The following is an 18,991-nucleotide window of genomic DNA, read 5'->3' as shown; positions in this document are numbered from 1 at the left end:
TGACTGAATGAACTTTGCATTTACAAGGTCATTTATGTTTGCCCATTTTGAAGCAGCTTGTTGAGGACTTGTTGTGGGTCCCAATAAATGTTCTGAATCAAAGAAAATTGGGCAGCATACTGCAAAAATGGAATCTTAAGAAAGTAAAAAGATGCTTTTTTAAAAAAAGAAAACTCTTATTTTCTGTTTTTTCAAGAAAAATGATCTTACATTTTTCAAAAGCAAAGCGATCTTAGAGTATATCCAAGTGACTAGATTTTATTTCTTTAGGATTTCTTGATAAAACATATTTTTCTTACCCTATTGGCAGATTTTTTGCTTATTTAAAGACTTTTTTGCAGTTTAAGGTAGCAAGTTTGGCTTATATCACCACATCAGATACAACTTAGGCTCATCAAAGCTGGGCGTCTACCTTAAACTGTTTATGTTCTAAAAGCGGACAGAAAATTTGTTTCAAAGATTTGATGAGGTAGGTGGTCATGTCTGCTATTAATGCTATGGTCACATATTCTAAAATGCCTCCTTATGGTGACATAAATTCAAAATTTTCAGCAAATTCAGCAGGTGGACGTCTGGTGGAAGTTGTAATGGGGAAGGAAGTCGTATTTTTACACGGTCTAAAAGTTTATGTTGGTCAGTGGCTCCCTGGGCATTGTTTGAGGTGTCATAGTTGCAGTCCAGTGAAAGGCGTTGATGACACAATTACAAAATCGGGTGACAGATGAGCAGCCGAGGGTCAGTGGTAGCAGCTCTGATTAGACAATGTGTAAATGGCTCTACATCAAGTGCAGCTGGGCTATCATCCACCTGGTAGGTCATAGATATATAAAAAGTAAGACTGGGAACATTAACGCATTAATGCACGCGATTAACACACGATACGTGTTAATATGTATTAGTTTAATTAATCGAAGAAACACTTCGCTTTAACTCTGTGGTTCAGGCTTCTACGGCGTGCGTTAAAACATTTCATCAGGTATTATCCCGCTTCTACCATGGTCACTTACAAAAGAAATAAATATCCAACCACTTTTTAGTACTTTATTCTTGCTATTTTTGTGCTTTAGATCACTGTTTTACAAAAAAGCAGACTATTTGATCAATGGTCCGGTGCCATATTGTGGCTGCAGGATTTGTCATGGTTTGTATTTTATACACGCTACTACCGATTGGGTGGTTTATTGAGCCCACGGCGCCCCCCATGTCCGGCCCGGGGCCTCGGAACCGCAAACCCCCCTCAGTGCGGCGCGGCGGCCTTACCCTGGCCGCCCGGCGCGCACCCGCCAGGTGCCCATACACCCCCCTAACCCTAACCCAGTCAGGGGGGGGGGGGGCTCAAAGCCTCCCCCTGACCGGGGAGCGCCCCTCTCCTTTATTGAAACGGGAAATTCATGAAGGAGACCCCCTTCTTCGGCACATTACTGCACCCAAATACCACACTCCTATTCACCATTATCCCGTTCGAATCCCCAAATCCCCGGCAGTCCAAATTCTATTATGTTAAGTAATTCCATGCCCAGAGAGTCATCACAACACTAGCGGATCTAGCTGGATGTTCCTGTACTGACGTCACACGACTTATGACCTACTTATCGGTGGCTGCACAAAATCTGAGCAACCGCGCTATCTTTGAACGCTTGAAGAGAGTGCACGGGGCCGCGGGTGACAAAATAATTATACGGGGGTTCATTTGTTACATAAATACTAATGTTTTATTGCAGTTTAAGAAAAATTACGATTTTGACCGCACGAGGCCTTTAATTGGATCTAACCAGATCCTGGTGTATTTTACTTCTTACCAAGCTATGCTTCCAAATCTGCACGTAAGCTGCACTGGTAAACATTGAATGAAATAAAAAAGAATAAGTCATCTAGAAGGAGTAATCATTGTGTTTGAGATCTATGTTGAACATGTTATAATTTAGAAGAGCTTTGTCATGTTTTTTGGTCAAAAATAGGGGCAACATTGATGAATATAAATTGTTTTTGCCAGTTTTTTTATGTAATTTTTATCAGGCTCAATAAAAATCGAGCTTTTATTTAGTTACTGTTGCACTTTCTAGTTCCTCTTTTTCAAACACAGTTGAGTGCTTCCTGGTTTCTCCAGTTAAGGAGGCCCATCCCATTGAGCAGGGATGGAAGTGAAGCGGCTCACAGCAAGATGCTCACCTGAACCCCCTTTTGTCTCCCTTCCCTCTTAATATTTCAGCGACTTCCTCAAATGGCCATCTGCAGCAGGTCCTGCCGGCTCCCGCCTGCAGGCGGCTCCAGCCTGAGCTCGCTCGGCTTTAATTAAAGGGGGGGGCTGTTATCACAGCAGCAGCGGCAGCAGCAGGCACGGGGATCCTGCTCTGAATATTTCATCAGACCCCGGGCTGCTGGAGAGCACTTAAATAAAGGTGTCAAACAGAATGTGCAAGAGTCCTGAGGCGCGCATGTCAGCGCTGCATGTTTGTGCGAGGGTGGGGAATGTGGGGGGAGTGATATTATGGCAGGTATGTTCACAGTGGCACATCATGTATAATGATCCTCTCTGAGCCTCTTGGTGCTCAGTAATAACAGTTTGACGCCACTCTCCAACGATCCTTGTTGAGCTCCATCCTTTCTGTTGAATTAACAGACAAAAATTTGGCCTTATGTGAAAGTTCCACGCAAAAATGAGAGAAAAGGCACCACAACCCTACAGTAGGACTGACACACGGTACATATATTTATCTAATTCCGTTCACAATGGCTCAGGATGGTAGGGAAAGGAGGGCCGAATCAATTATTCAGTATGAAACTAAAAGTACAAAAGAGCCCATATCTCTGCCTGCAGCAAGCTCTCAAAATTAGGTCAGTTTCATAATATTCTAGTGGGACAAGAGCTCTGCAACTGCAGCACTGAAGCAGAGCCTAAAAAAAAGGAGAAAACCTGGTGCTTGTCTGCAGGAACTGCTGCCACTGAAATGAACTCACATGCAGCTTTGTTTTTCTATGCACAACCCCAAAAAACATGACTTGCTGTTCTGCATGAGTTCAGATTCTCACTTCATGGAGCTGAATTCAGGCTAAAATTGGGCCATTATCATATATTTATGTCTAATCATTAATTCTAAAGGAGCTTGTCATTACTTTTTTATTGTTTACATTTATTTACTTCTGAGAGAGAAATATGAACATCAACTTAACACTTTAAAACACTCTGCATCCAATATGTTAATAGATACAATAAAGTTACTACAATCATTTTAAATTAAGCACTTTTATTAAGTCAATTAGAGTTGATTAAAAAACAAATCCTTCTTACCTGTACAACGGCAGACCGCACTTTAATACTCTATCCTATATTTATACCCTGTGTTTCCTCTTCCTAGAGAATACAAAGGAATTCCCAGTTCAGATGAGATTATTAGACCGATTAAATTATTTGTTTCCGTGTCTGTCAGGAGTCAGTTGGACATGCCTGGAGCCCACAGGCTGCAGCAAAAACCGAATATGGAAGCATAGCTTCATCAGAGTCCTCCACCCAAACCAAAAGATTAAGATTAAGAAGAGCACTTCCTGTTCTGCTGAACTTGGAGAAGATGACCCATTCTGGACTGGAGGCCATTATGCAGGAGAGCCGTTTCATGTAACACAGAGATGTCTCAACCTACGGTCACACCACCCTTGTCAATGCATGTTCAAGGAGCCACTTCTATGTAAACAGGCTTGAATGCACGTTTTGGGCTTCTGCGTGCAAAACTCTCATGCAAACCTAAATCTCTTTGACTATTTTCAGGCTGTACATTTGTTGAACCTTTGTAGGTCGATTGAGAACAATTTCTTATTTACGACAACGACCTGAGTACGCATCAGCATTGGAGAAACGGCACAAACAAAATGCGATGATGTTCCTTTTAATTCACAGAACAGTTTAAAATTGATCATGAGGAGAATTTAATAGTTTGTGCCAACCAGAAATTATATGACAGAGTCTTTCAAATATTAGAAATGAGCTGTAAAGGAAAAGCTTAGAGCAACATTCACAAGATTTTAATAATTAGATAAACTGAGATAGTCCAGAGTAAACACCGTGTGGGCTAAATGCACGGCCAAAAAATGATTGTTAAGCGTGTTCGTGAACCCATGTCACATGCCCGGTAATGCATCAGGCTCAGCCTGAAGAAAAGATTTACTAGGAAATGACATGCTCACATAGAAAAGACATGTTTCTGGGAATCACTCAAAAACAGGACTGTTTGGTCCTTCGCTGAAGAATCCAAGCCTGGATGTCACTTTTCACACCCCAGTTAAGGAGGGTGCGATTATCTTTTGTTTGCAAGTTCACCATTTATTATTAAATGTAAAAAAAAATGTAAAAAGTATCTAAATGGGGGGGTTTCTCTGGAAAGAACTAATCTGATCATCTGCCACTTCAGGACTTGGACACTCTGCAAGGCCAGTCATGGTCTCTGGATTAACACCACCTCAGACTGAATTGAATGAGAAGCTCCATCAGTTCTAATATTGGTGAAAATGATCATTTCCTGTCGGGGAAATCGTCATTTCCAGTTTTTGCTTTGATTACCTAGTAGCACACAGCTCTGCTACTTTCATGATTCAAATAAGGTGCACAGCTTTTCATGAAAGACTATTGTTCATGAAAAGATATAAGCTTTAGGAGACTTTATTTATCCATTAGCTCAACAACTTAAACCAGCTGCAGCAGCACTACTGAAGTTTATTTTATATCACACCCTTCATCTCCTGAATTTCTGCCTCACTGTGTACGTCACGCCCCTGTTGACATCTAAGCTTCTGCCTCCTACGGTCTCCAAACTTTCCCCCCAAACCCCAAGAACTCACCTGCACAGCAGCCACTCAGGTCTACAACCTGCAGCTGCAGATCAAATAAACTCAAACATGGAGGGCTGAAGTCTCTATAGCACAGCTGCCTTAATGAAAACAAATTAAAACCTTCTTTCCATAAACGCCTTCAATGTAACCTAGTTTCTAAAAAGTTTGTAAATGAATGAACAAAAATATATAATGTTTTTGTAAATCTAAGATTTTTTTGCATAAATAAGTCCAACATAATTAGCCTAATAGGACGGTTTTCTTTGGTGAAGGTCTGCTGGACTCGGTGTGTGATCTGGTACCTCAGGGTCTGTGTTTTTTCTTTACTTTGATTTAGACTGGAACTCTTCTTCACTCTATCCTATTGTGACATTCTGTCTGTTTCACCAGTCTGAAGACTCTGAGACACTCAGAACTTCTGCTGTATTTGAGTTGGAGTTATTTTTTTTATATTACTTAACCTTTATTTTACCAGGAAATCCCATTATTGAGATTAGATCTCTTCTTTTTAAGGGAGAGCTGTATGTTATCAGATGAGATGTGTTTTTCACTAAGCTTCTCAGCTCAGAGCATCTATCTCTGCTCTGAACCTCCTTGGAACCAGAGCAGCAGGTTGCCTGCACACACTGACTGCTATCCGCTCACATGAAGGGTGGATGCTGATTGGTTGGTGTAGCTTACTGTGAGTGTTTGATCAAAGAAGTTTTTCTCTTTGTTTCATGTTGATCTCTATTCCCAGTCTTCCTTTTTCCATGAGCACAAGACTAAAAAAAAAACTCCATAGAGTTCCAGCATGCTTTGTGTGTTGGTTTACCACTTATACCACTGTTATTTACAAAAGAAATAAATATTCAATCTGTTTTTAGTACTTTAATCTTGTTATTTTTTTGGCTTAGATCGCTTTTTCACAAAAACTGAATTATTTGATCCACAGTCCGCCGCCTTGTCATGTCATGTGAATTTAATTTTGTGATTATTCGGCAAATACTGTAAATTAATATAAGATAATTAATCGCAATTTGTTTTAATTGATTCCCGATTTAATCATTAAACTCTTAAAAAGTGGTTATTTTAGATATTAAAGATGCTGTGTTATAAATCTCATACAATTAAGTGAAATCACTGCCCTGTCTCATTTTGTCTTTATTCATGTTACCCATTTTTATTTTATTTTTTTAACTTGTCCTGTCCAACAGCTGAGCAAACAGATACGAGCTGAGAGCCTCTAGTGTTGGACAGATTATACTGTCACAACAGGAGTTTATTGAGTCTAAACCTCTTTTGTGTTTTATGCTAAACTTTATTTATATGGATTGTTTAAAAAAAAATTTTTTTTGACTTTGTCTTTATTCATATTTATACGCTCTACATTGCACTGTGTATATATCAAATGTGATCAACTAATTTGACAGAAATTAGTCAAAAATATTTGCGTTTTTTGTAAATCTGCAGTTACCAAAGACACTAAAGTTTGTAAAGGCTCAAATTACGGAATAATTTGAAGGTTTTCTCCGCCAAAGAGGTTTAAAAGCGTGAGTCAAAAAAATGACAACAATCCACGCTAATGTCCTTTAGATCCTGCTCACTTCACATTGTGGGACAGTACTGTGCTGCATGAAGCTCATATTAAAAATAGTAATAATAAATAAATAAAAGAAGGTAAGAGCAGATGAGCTTGAGCTTAACTCATCAAATGAGCCTTCCTGGTGGCTTTTTTTAGTGAGATTCCAATGGCGATGGCTGATGATGATGATGATGGAGGCTGAAGACAGTTTAAGCACCCAGGTATCCGCTTGGAGGGTGAGCGATCATCAACAGCACCACAGATGGGGGTTTGTAATAAGTAAAGTTAGCAGAAATCTGAGACAAATTAAACCAACGGTTTTAAAATCTTCATCATCTAACTTGTTTAGAGACAGTAATGGTGCAGAAGCTCCTCATCCACACCTTTAGTCCTCATCTTCTGACCCATCCTCCAGATCAGCAGGTGTGGAAACATAGTGGAGCTTTCAGACGTTGCTTGATAAAAAAAAAAAAAAAACATACAAAAAACGTCTAAAAGACTGTTTTTCTCAAACCTTATTCCTGCTGAGGCTTATTGTGCATTCCTGTGCTCGTTTTATTTTATCAAAAATGTTTAATTACGCTCCAGTGAAAGCTGAACGTCGTCAGGCCCCAAAGGAATAAAAAGCTTAGCATATTTAATATCAGAACACAGAAATGCTCTCTTTATTTTTAAGCCAAAGGCAACATAGATGACTCATCAAAGATCAAAACAGCCGTAAAGTCTTAAAGACACTAAGGAAAATTGTGTTTTTGGTGTTTTTAACTTGTTCCTGTGGCATTTTGCTAATGATGGAGGACACATGTAAAAGAAAAGTAAGCTCAAAGTTGCATTTCTGAGTATTTCTTTAGTGGGAATCAGAGCAGACAAAAAATGCAGTTGGAAAAAGATTTAGTGACGTAGAGGGGGAGTGGGGGTGGAAAAAAAACGCTGTTTAATTTTGGCTAAAAACTGCATAATCCTAATTAAAAGACCACTGGGAACGCTTTCACGATAGATCTGAAAATCTTCGGAGTAGGACACGTTAAAAGATCAAACAGCAAGAGTTCGCCTTCGTTAGTTTTACTAATCTTCACAGGTCACCTGTCAGCTCATTTATTGTTAATGTGCTCTTCAGAGCGTCGTGGGTGGATGAACTCCTGCTTGAACAAAGGATGCTTATAAACTCCTGATTCTCTCGGATAGTTCCAGAACATCTAAAATCTAAAAATCCCTACTTCCCTTTCGTCTCACTAAGACCTCCTTGACCTTAACTTGATGAATGACCAGCATCGCGGGGTTCACATCCCTTGTTTAAGGTCATGTCTGTTTGTTATGATTGTGATATTGATCCTCACGGTATTGATGACACATGAGTGTTAATTCCCATGTTACCAATCAGATCTATTGACATTTCTCTGACGCATGTTGGCACCACTTGTCATTACAGCCATGATGAGGAACATGTCAAAGGATCCCTCCTCCAGAAATGCAGAGAGAGGGAAGCCACAAGCCAATAAAAATCAACAACCTTAATGAAAAAGGCTATAATTTCTAATTTCCAGATTTTTTTCCTTAAGGGACATTTAGGAAAACATTGATTGTGTAGGAGTACACAGTCTCTTTTTGAAAGGTATAGATGGTATGACCATGACCAACACCCCTCTCTACCAGCCACTGTGATTCTCAAAATGGCCCCTAAAACTGATAGTTATACTTATTGAAATGTGTTTTAAAACTCTTCTGTTAAATGTTGCCTGTTTTTATTTTATTTTCTCAACATTTCCTATGTTTAAAATGATGATAAAGTGTTTTAGACTCGGCAAAATCTGACCACAAAGTTACACTATATTACCAATAGTATTTGTTCACCTGTCTTGACTCACATATGAACTGAAGTGCCATCCCATTCCTAACCCATAGAGTTCATTATGATGTTGGTCCACCTTTTGCAGCTATTACAGCGTCAACTCTTCCAGGAATACTTTCCGCAATGTTGAGGTGTGTGTTTGTAGGAATTTTTGACCGTTCTTCCAAAAGTGCATTGGTTATGTCATACACTGATGTTGGTGGAGAAGACCTGACTCTCAGTCTCCACTCCAATTCATCCCAAAGGTGTTCTATGGGGTTCAGGTCAAGAATCTGAGCAGGTCAGTCCAGTTCATCCACACCAGACTCTGTCCTCCATGTCTTCATGGACCATGCTTTGTGCTCTGGTGCACAGTCATGTTGGAAGAGGAAGGAGCCCGTCCAAACTGTTCCCACAAGAGCATGGAATTGTCCAAAATGTTTTGGTATCCTGAAGCATTCAAAGTTCCTTTCACTGAAACTAAGAGGCATACGACCCCACACCCTAATTTCTCCTGAACCAAAATATCACACTAGGCACAATGTAGTCCGAAATCTACCATTCTTCTGGTAACCTCCAAACCCAGACTGGTCCATCAGATTTCCAGATAGAAAATCGTGATTCATCACGATCCAGAGAAGGCGTCTCCACTGCTCTAGAGTCCAGTGGTGGTGTTCTTTGCACCACTGCATTAACGTGATGTGTGGCTTGGATGCAGCTTATCGGCCATGGAAACCCATTCCTTGAAGCTCTATGCGTACTGGACTTGGGCTAAGCTGAAGGTCACATGAAGTTTGGAGCTCTGTAGCAATAGCAGAAAGTCGGCGATCACTATGAGCTTCAGCATCCACTGACCCCTCTGTCAGTTTACGTGACCAACCACTCTTCCAATTTGTTATGATAGAGCTGACAGTAGACTGTGAACTGGATTTGTTGCACAGGTAGCGTCCTATGACAGTGGAATCCACTGAGCTCCTGAGAGCGGAACATTCTTTCACAAATGTTTAGAAAAACAGTCTGTATGCCTAAGGGGTTGGATTTTATACACCCGTACACACCTATACATCTTGTTATTTACAACAGGAACACAAAGACATATTCAACCTGAGAGCATAGATGTTACAAACCCAACTCCTCCATTGTCAGTTATCTATATTACTCTGAGTTAACCTGAATTTCAGTGAAGTCTTGGTTTTAGATGTTTTTTAGATGTTTTGCCTACCCATGTGTCAAAGTTTCCTTGGGAAGACACTGAACCCCACGTTGTTTCTGGTCGTCTGTTAGCGACTTGCTTGGTCGCTCTGCCAGCATCAGTGTGTGAATGTCTGTGTGTGGGTGAACGGCAACGCCCTTATGAAGTACCTTGAGCCTTAATTAACGTAGAAAAATGCTATTTAAGTATACACCATTTACCCCCATGGATAATACATAATTGATGGATAAAAAGATGAACCGTTATTGGGTGATGAATAATAGATGTTCAGAAAAACAAAGACAGGGACATACAGATAATTGATGGGTAAAATGCAGGAAGGGAGGATTGTTGGACAGATATATAGATGAACTGAGAAAGAATTGGATAAAGAAGGAAATGATGAAGGATGGACATATGAGTGATGGATAGATGGAAGGGCAGATTAAAAGAAAAAAACAAGGATGGATGTCATTCAAAGGGAGTTAGATGGATAAACACGTGACAGACGGATGAAGGGGGAGCTGCTTCTGCATAGTATATAATGTGAGATCAAACAGGTACCAGAGAACATGTCTGTTCTAAAAAATAAATAAATAAAAAAAGGAAAGAGAGAAGCTGGAAAAATAGAGTGAAGGCTGTCCAGATTTTGTTAGCTTTGCTCGAATTTTCAGAGGTCCTTGAACGACCTGAAAGTCCTGCTGTACAGAATAAAAAACATATTGTACCGTCAAAGCTGAATGTTCTCATTCATATTTCAGTTCTCCAACTTTGTCTGGAGTCTATCGACGGCACAAACAAAAGCAGATGACCTGCGTCTGAGCGGTTCATCCTCTTTTCTGAAGCAATTTAAGGTAATTATCAAAAAGAGGCAGTGTATTTTTAGACTGAGGAGGCTCTTTATGGGCTCTTAGAATGTACTGCAGTGCATCGCCATGACAACAATCAAATAGCTTGACAAACATTTTCTTAGTGCTGTTCTTATGGCTTCTGTCTTTACTGAACTGCATGTTTGCAATCATATTAAGTCTGTTTGAGATTTAGTTTTTCCTTTCATTGAAGTTCCAGATATTCTGATTCTCTGAAATAATTAGGGGATAACATTAAGTTTAATTTCAGGTCTACAGCATGACCTGCTATGAAAAGGATGTTAAAAGGATCTGCTATAGTCTGTAAAAGAGTGCAAAAAGAGTTTCGATTAATAACAAAAGGCTTCGAAGGTTAAATCTCCTAATATGAGGATTGGTCAAAAGTTGACAATTTGTAGTATCTTTCTTTAAAGACCCCCCAGGTTTTTTTGTACCGCTAAGCAGTTAAAATGTCAGACAATATTTTTATTGAGCTGCCTTTATAAGGCCTTAGAGTTGGCATCTGACTTTTTTAATTTAAGAAATATAAGAAAACGTTAACAATAAAATTAGTTCCTTACAGAAAAGGAGAATTCTAATTTCGTGTGAATTCGAGATAGTTTAAACAGGATAAATAAAACAAATTTGTTTCTGATTTTTTTTTTAAGGATGCTTTCTGATATATATTAATATATATATATTAAAGGGAAAATTTTACATTTATATATATATATAAAATGCAAGTCTTGATAGAAAACATAAACACCTTAAAAACCTTAAAAAAGGATCCTCTTGGGATAGGAGGTTATATTCTTGAATGGCCCTATATCATATTTCTACAAATTTAAAATAATTTAAATTGTCATAATCTCTTTGCGGGCTGCACGGTGGCGCAGGTGGTTAGCGCTCTTGCTTCACAGCGAGAAGGCCCCGGTTCGACTCCCGGCTGGGACCTTTCTGTGTGGAGTTTGCATGTTCTCCCCGTGCATGCGTGGGTTTTCACCGGGGACTCCGGCTTCCTCCCACCGTCCAAAAACATGCTTCATAGGTTAATTGGTGACTCTAAATTGTCCCTAGGTGTGAATGTGAGAGTGAATGTGTGTGTGATTGAGGCCCTGAGACAGACTGGCGACCTGTCCAGGGTGTACCCCGCCTTCACCCTTCAGTAGCCGGGTTAGGCTCCTGCACGACGCGACCCCGAAAGGGAAGAAGCGGACAAGAAAATGGATGGATGGAATAATCTCACTAATTTGCAATAATTTGCTCTGCACAAAAATCTTCATAATAATGTTGTTTCAGTTTTGAAGTTTTTCCTCACAAAAATTAAATTTTTTAGAAATTTTTCTTGAAAGTTTTTCTTCCATTAAATACCTGCAGCCAGTTAAAACTGTCAATGAACCTTAACTTTTAAGCACATTCAGTACTTCTTTTAATTATTAACTTTTCCCTTAACTGTCAAAACAGAAAAAAAGATGAATACCAACTTCAGCCTTTAAGATGTGGACAACTTTAACAAAATAAAATTAAAAACTGGTGTTTTCTCTGTATAATAACAATCCACAGTGTATCCAACTTTATTACCAACACCCTTGTAACATTAAAGAGCCGGTTGCTGCATATTATGTAAAGCAGTCTTGGTGCGAGGGAACAACCTGTCACAATAAATCCACATTTCAAGTTGGCCTCCTGGTATTGTCTTATAAATGCAGCTTTCTTTTTCTTTGAAGTTGTACAGTATGTTCTTCTTTTGTCTCCTCACTGTTTAAAGAAACTTTATAAAGACATTTGTTCTTGTTTTTTGTACGCTTAACTTACTTGGAGGAAAAATTTCAACTCCAATCCTATATTTATCTAATGTAAAAGTGTTCCTGGTGGTCTATATAATTATTATTATTAATTATTATGCTATTTTTAGCCAAAATCAAAAAGCCTGTGATAAAGTTTGTTCAGAGCGGCAGGACTTCATTAAAACTTCATCTTTGACACTGTTGCCGTAGAAAGAAGCCTCCACTGATATCCCATCATCCGATTTCTCCCGCTAGCTTTCAGTTGCTCACAACCCTATGCTAACATTGGTGGTAGGCTACAACAATAATGTTAGCCAACTTGTTAGCTATCAAGCTAAACAGTTTTGAGACAGATGACAGCTCAGACAAGAAGATGTTAAAGTCCCTCTTTAACAAGTTTTTCATTTAAAAAAAATGTTTCCAGTAGTGTTTTGATAATGTTTATAAAGTTTTTAACCAAAATCCTACAACCTAAATGTCTTAAAAAGCCATTTTTCATGTTGATCTGAAGCCTCTGTTTCAAAAATATCCCCTGAGGGGGCGTGGCTTTTGGAGCTGAGCTTAGCAGCTCCGCCCCTGGACGCCAGCTAGGTTCAGTTCCCGGGTTTGGTCCCAGAGTTTGAGGACCAATGCTTTATAGCACGTGTCAAGGCCCTCCGGGTAATTATATCCGGCTGTCCAGATCATTTTATTATTATTAATTGCCCGATGTTATCTTGTGCTCATTTCTAATTTGTATGATTTTGTAAAATGTATTTTTATGGAGAGTAAAATATTGAAAGTTATTTAAGGTTTAAGTTGATTTATTCTGGACTAATCTTTCTTCCTTTTTACTATTCATAATTATGTTAAAAAGTTACAGTTTTAAAGTTTTAAAAATTGACATTATGCTCGCTTTTTGGACTATTTTGCATTTACTATTTACTATTTTGGAGTCTAGCTAATATCTCAGCTACATGCTAGCTGTTTTGGCTAATTTAAGCTTTCTTTCAGTTTTTTTTAGGCTATTTTGAAATTTAGCTATTTTTTCAGCTAAATGCTAGCTGTTTAGGCTAACCTAAGTGGGTTTTTTTTCTAATTTGGCATTCAGCTAATATTGTAGCTGGCTATCATCTTCAGAATTTTTACCTATTAACTTCAGTGTTTTCAGCTATCAATTTCAGCATCTTTAGCTATCAGCATTAGCATCTTTAGCGGCCAAATTCAGCTTACAGCATTCACACTAGCATTATCTCAGGTAATGCTTTATATCTAGTTCATAATAATGTTTAAACATTACGGTTTTAAAGTTTTAAAAATTTAATTTTAGAGTGTTCAATAAATCTTTATCCTGTTTTGGCCTATGACTGACGGTGTGTTTTGGATTTTAGCTTGTTGTGCGATTCAGTTTGACACCCCTCCTTTATAGGATCTGTATTTTTTATTTGGAACCATTTTACATATTTATTTGAGGTTTCCTAGTTTTTCTACTTAAATCTAAAAACGGTTTCTGTAAACTATCACCACTGTTTCATTGCATAAGTCCAGGGACATAATTACTTCCATTGCTCTGGCAGGCAAAACTTTACTGGCAGAGATGAAACTCATCTTCCTTTTTCTATTTTTGTTTTTTCAGAGCTGGAAGGTGAAGCCCTTGAGTCGGCGTGGGCAACGTTAAACCCCCTCACTATGCGTGCCGAAGTGGCTTCACGCCTGTTCCACATATACTAACTGCTAATTCAAGGACACCTGATGGCCCCCCACCTCACTGCCTCAGTGCTCAGCGTGCCCCTCACCCTCTGTTGTGATGAAGACCGCCAGCCGCACCCAGTCCTGCAGCAGTCCCTCCCTGGTCCAGATGAGGCGCTACACTCCCGAGGTCTATCCTTACCTGTTTCCATCAGTCATCAGCTCCCTGCCCCAGCTGCGTCCCCCCTCACCTCAAAGATCACAAGTTCAGCAGCCGAGCAGCAGCAGCAGCAACACACCGTCACCAGCCGGTAAGTCCTGCTGACCCCTCAGCGCCCGCCTGCTGACGTTCCTGTGTTTGTGTTAATGTGTGAGATTGTGGGTGGGTGAATCCTGTTTCACCCTTCAGTAGTGCAATGAAAGATGGTTGGATCAAAATGAGAGACTGTTAGAAACTCAAGCAAAAACAAATACTGCCACCTAGTGTTCGGAGGTGGCATGTCTCTCTTTTCTCCCTCATTGGTTAAAAGTTTGGACATACTTCCTCTCCAGAATCAAGATTGTTGAATGCTGGTCAGGGCGCTTATAGCTACCTATCCAGGAATATTTTATCTTCCATCAAGTCATGCTCATGTTTGACAGGTGACGAGCAGCGGATTTGCCGCGCAGTGAAAGAAGGGCGGGCCACCGGTTTGCGGCTCGGAGGTTGGGGAGCTTTGATTTAATGTGAACAGCCAGCACATCAAAAAACGACGACACCCAAAACATCAATTTTTGACGGCTAACTATGCGTCAATATGTCATGACTTGGGAATGGAAATGTGTTGACTGAGGAAGATGTAGGCATTATTTTTTATTACTGAAGTACCAAAATTGGCAACGATAAGAAACTGAAACCGCTTTTGCACCGGAACCGAATAAAACCCAATCGGTGCCCAACCCTTACTAACTCTGGTCTCATTGAGACATTTAAGAAAGGAAAACGATCTACTAATATTACTTTTCCCCCTCATATTAATGCAAAACAGAGAGCCTTCAAGCTCAGCCACAGAGACACAGAAACACAGTGAAAGCGGCTGTCATACAGACACAATCTCCTGTACCAGGAAAATCTTTGAATATTTCTTTTAATAATCTTTTAATAAGAATCCTAAACCCAAACATGGAGACATGATTATCGATCCTCTCTTCACAGAAAATAAACCTTTATCCTCAACACCATATCCATTCATTCTAAGTGAGATATCCACAGACAGAGCTGGTAGCTCCTCCCACATGTGGCAAAAATCAAATTTTGGGCGAAAGAAGGGCGGTCCATGCAAATTTGTCGCACAAAAGCATCTTAACAAGTATGTTTGCTTATTCAAGTCTAAGCTGGGATAAAGGAATGAACACTTGGAAGTTAATTAGGACTTTCAAGTTGAAGAAAAAGTCTACGTTTGAATAGTTCATTAATATACTTCTACTTTCTATATGAATTTTTCTTTAAGAAATTCTAAGACTGATGAAGCCTATTAGATGGGTTGTGAAACATTTCAAGAAAAAGAAATGTAAGTCTGGATGTCATGACTCAACTTCAAGATTAATTCCTTCAACAATAATTTCCAAGAATTTCCTTTTAATTATATCTGCATGCGCTGGAAGACAATAAATTAGCATTTTCTTAATTTTATTGTAAAGTTGCTTTGACTCACTATGAATGGGCAGAAATGCTAATAATTTTAACCCCTCTATGTGCTTTGATTTGCTTTCATATGCATCACTCTCAAGAAAAAAAATACTGAAATGGACTCAACTACCTGGAAATATCACACGGTTGCTCATTAGAGGGCGCTATGAATTCTGACCAGGACAGAAAAAATATACAAGACCAAGAAGAGTGGCTAGACTGGTTTTGGTCCATGGAAAGTCTGTTTGCGTTCACATTGAAGTGAACCAGACCAGAGTTCATCTGCAAGGGAACAGAAACCCTCGTTCTCAAGAGTTCTCAGGACCCCACATCAGAGAAAGTAGGTCTCTGATGAAGATCAAAATGTCCTTGAAGACCAAACACATCCCTGCACTCCCCCCCTGGTTTTGTCAGAATTTAAAGCACATGGTAAAAAGGGAAACTAAGTCAGTCTTCCATTTGTCAGCTGCTCACACAGACGCACATGCATCATAAACAGGCTCTTGAACATGCAAAAAGGCCTCGCACTGACACATCCAGACGTGGTTTAATGAATCCTGTCATCCCTCCTCTTGAGCTTCCCCCATCTGTCGCTCCACCTCTCACTCCAGTCTTCTCTTGGGGTCTCAAGGAAAACAAGGGAGGGGATACCTCTACTCTCCACCTGTCACTGTCCGATCCGGTTAGGTCCTCAACTTCATCAAAGCCTTCTTCTGACAGAGGAACTCGTCCTCCTTGTCCCACAAAGAGATGTTCTCGAAGCCAGTACCACCTCTTTATACAAAAAAAAATCTCTCATTATCTTTTTTTTTATAAAATGTGCAACTTTTAGACAGTTTGAGCTGCTGTCTGTCTGCAAAGCAGTGAGTTTTTACAACAATAAGGAGATATAAACATGAGCGAACTGCTTAAAACTGGAATAAACCTCAAAAACGCTCATTCATTAATGAGCGTTTAGTTCGTTCACGTGCCTGATATCAAAGTAGCTTAAGCTACGTTCACACTGCCCTTGGAAACGCACACTTTCAATGAAAAATCTATGTAAACACGTTTACATGCGCGTTTTAGGCCACCGCATTCAAATCTCTTGCGGTCACACCCCACTAGACAAGTGTTTGAGTCCAATTTCAGGTTTTACATACAAAACATGTGTCCATCCAATGCCAATTGACAGTTAAACCAATTGAACTTGTGACCCATGGATGGCGTCAAATAAAAATATATAACAATAAGTCTCTCACACATTGGAATAGAGCTGTGAGAGAAAAAATCTGGAGCAAGATTTGTTAGATTTGCACCGCTTCGACTTTTCGTACCAAACCTCCTCCAACTGTAGGTGGCGGACATGCGCTAGTATCGTGTAGCAACAGTGAACATCACCTTTTATGCATTCTTGAAAACATTCCTGGTGTGAGACTGTTGTTTAATCTAATAAAAGATGGGCGGGGAATGCAAAAATGAGAAAAGCGTTCCTAAAAAAAAAAACCAACAGAAAAGCCCCAATCTGTTCTTTGATAATAAAACAGGTCCGATAGCGTTCAGAGATCTGAGCCACGAAGCAGTCAAAACATCTTCAAAGTTTATTTCTTTTTTTGGGTTGTGGGCGAGAGGATGAGGAGCTCTGAGGAGAACATTTAATTCCAAAGAAGTTTGAGGGGGCGGGAAAGAAAGAGTCAAACGCAGGCCACCAGGAACTTTGCTGCTAAAAAAAAGCTGTGAAAATGCTGGAAGCTTAGGTTAGTGAGAAGGAGCTGCACGTTGAGTCAGTCATCTGGTTTTCATGAGCCTCACGTGCACACAGAGAGTCTGGTAGTTGAAGCAGAGTCCAGTTTTCATGCTACGTTTCCTCTTCTTTTTGATCTGGACTCTCAGACGCAGAGACGGATGGGAAATGAGAGGCAGACTTAAGCCTCCCTCAAAGAGGCTCTTCACTGTGTGTTCATGCTTGTATCAGCCCGCAATTATGAGGCAAAAAGCCCAAGTCTGCTCCCCCAGATAAGCTGGACGGATGTTCGCTTTCATTCACTGAGAGCCAACAAGCTTTACAGCGCGCAGCCTCCACAACATGCAGCCCCGCTCTCACAAAAGCACCGGGATGGAGGAGCTGTCAGGGAAAAAAGGCTCCAGGCACACAAGTGCTCAGAGCGAGGGGCATATTCATCGTCATTTTCAGATATTAGCCCCATGCTGCCGCTCTTAGGGGGAGGCGGGGTTCAGTAAATCTATATGGCCTTGGACAGAAGAGAGCTAATAAATCATCTTTCCAGACTGGTTTGCTTTTATATATTTTATGACCTATCCAATGCAACGTGATAATCCACTCGTGTCACATTTACAAACAAATTCCCTCTGACCAACGCCTTAAAATCACACAAATTATAACAAAACTGCATCAAAAAGAGGAAAACGCTTGGTTGCAAATGAGTAATAGGGAAAAACTGACTTAAACTCAGCAGTACTCAAGGATCAATCCCAAATTTTGTAGATAAAAACAGTCAAAGCCAACATTTAACCCTGTAACACCAGAACTTTAGCTCCAGTGTTGCCCTTCTTTCCAACTCTTCCACCATTAGCGCTGCAAACCTAGAAAAGCAGCTGATATACATACACATAACAGCAATGAAATGTTGACGCAGTCAGCAATTCTGTCACTAAGAAAAGCGGCTTTTCTCTATTGTGCAACACTTTATGTTAGCTGCTTTTCTTTGCAATAAGCTGCACACACCTGGGATTTGACGCCCATTATAGAACGTGTTAAACATGCATTTCCCGAAAGCACATTTAGCCCATGGTGTTCACACTGGTCAAGCAGGGAGGGGCTTCTTCTTCTACTAGCACATGTCCATCACCTACTGTTGCAGGAGGGTTGGGCCCAATCCGAATTCTTCCCTTCTCCCTCCCCCTTCATTTATCCCTCCAAACGGAGAGTTATGAAAAAATGTGTCTAATATTTTACACATCACTTTCGTCATTGACGTCATTAATAATCGCCAGTCCGCTAGCTTTAGCACGGAGCTTCTAACGCTTGAATATACATAACATGGGCTTTTTCTTTCACAGCTCTCTTCCAATAAATGAAGGTTTTGGTGTCAAAGCAATAATTAATTTCTACTCCATCATCAATTTTCACTTCTGTGAATTAAAAGTGACCCAATCCAAACATCACTACCAAATCAGAGTCCCTGAATGGTCAAAGTTAGAGCTGGTTTAACTTTTGACACGTGTTCATTGGCCACATTTTGTACGTAGAGCCCAAAATGAGTTGTAAGACTTGCAGTTTACCTTCAGAAATACTCTGATTACTCTTCCTCAGAGTGTTATGATCTATAGTAAAATTTCTTGGCATGCTCTCCATTCTCCGTCTCCACCTGGTGCCTAATCGTTGTCATTCATCCCACCTGTGAGCCACAGTATGTCGGGTCTCACACTCTGCCAGTTCCTGGTGCCTTGGCTCACATTCCAACATTTCACACTTTCATAGTTTTTTGCTCGACTGTGTTTTGACCCTTTTTCTGTCTCTGGCTAAGATTAAGTCTGAACCCTTGATGTATCGATCGGCCTTTTCTTCTTCTGAGTTTTTGTCTTTGGATCACAGATTTGTGTGCCTCCTCTGA

At 40.0% G+C, this 18,991-nt stretch overlaps 1 long non-coding RNA gene across 1 annotated transcript in view; it reads left to right on the top strand.

Moving 5' to 3' along the window:
- The window catches only part of LOC112139288, a 25,671-nt gene extending 11,658 nt beyond the window's left edge, over positions 1 to 14,013 (top strand). Inside the window, exon 3 of the long non-coding RNA XR_002917961.1 lies at positions 13,656 to 14,013. This is a non-coding gene — a long non-coding RNA (uncharacterized LOC112139288). The remainder of the gene's footprint in view (positions 1 to 13,655) is intronic.
- Positions 14,014 to 18,991: the final 4,978 nt, after the last annotated feature.

This window comes from Oryzias melastigma, unplaced genomic scaffold (genome assembly GCF_002922805.2).
Source record: "Oryzias melastigma strain HK-1 unplaced genomic scaffold, ASM292280v2 sc00459, whole genome shotgun sequence".
NCBI lineage: Eukaryota > Metazoa > Chordata > Actinopteri > Beloniformes > Adrianichthyidae > Oryzias > Oryzias melastigma.
This window is presented reverse-complemented; position numbering and strand designations above follow the sequence as displayed.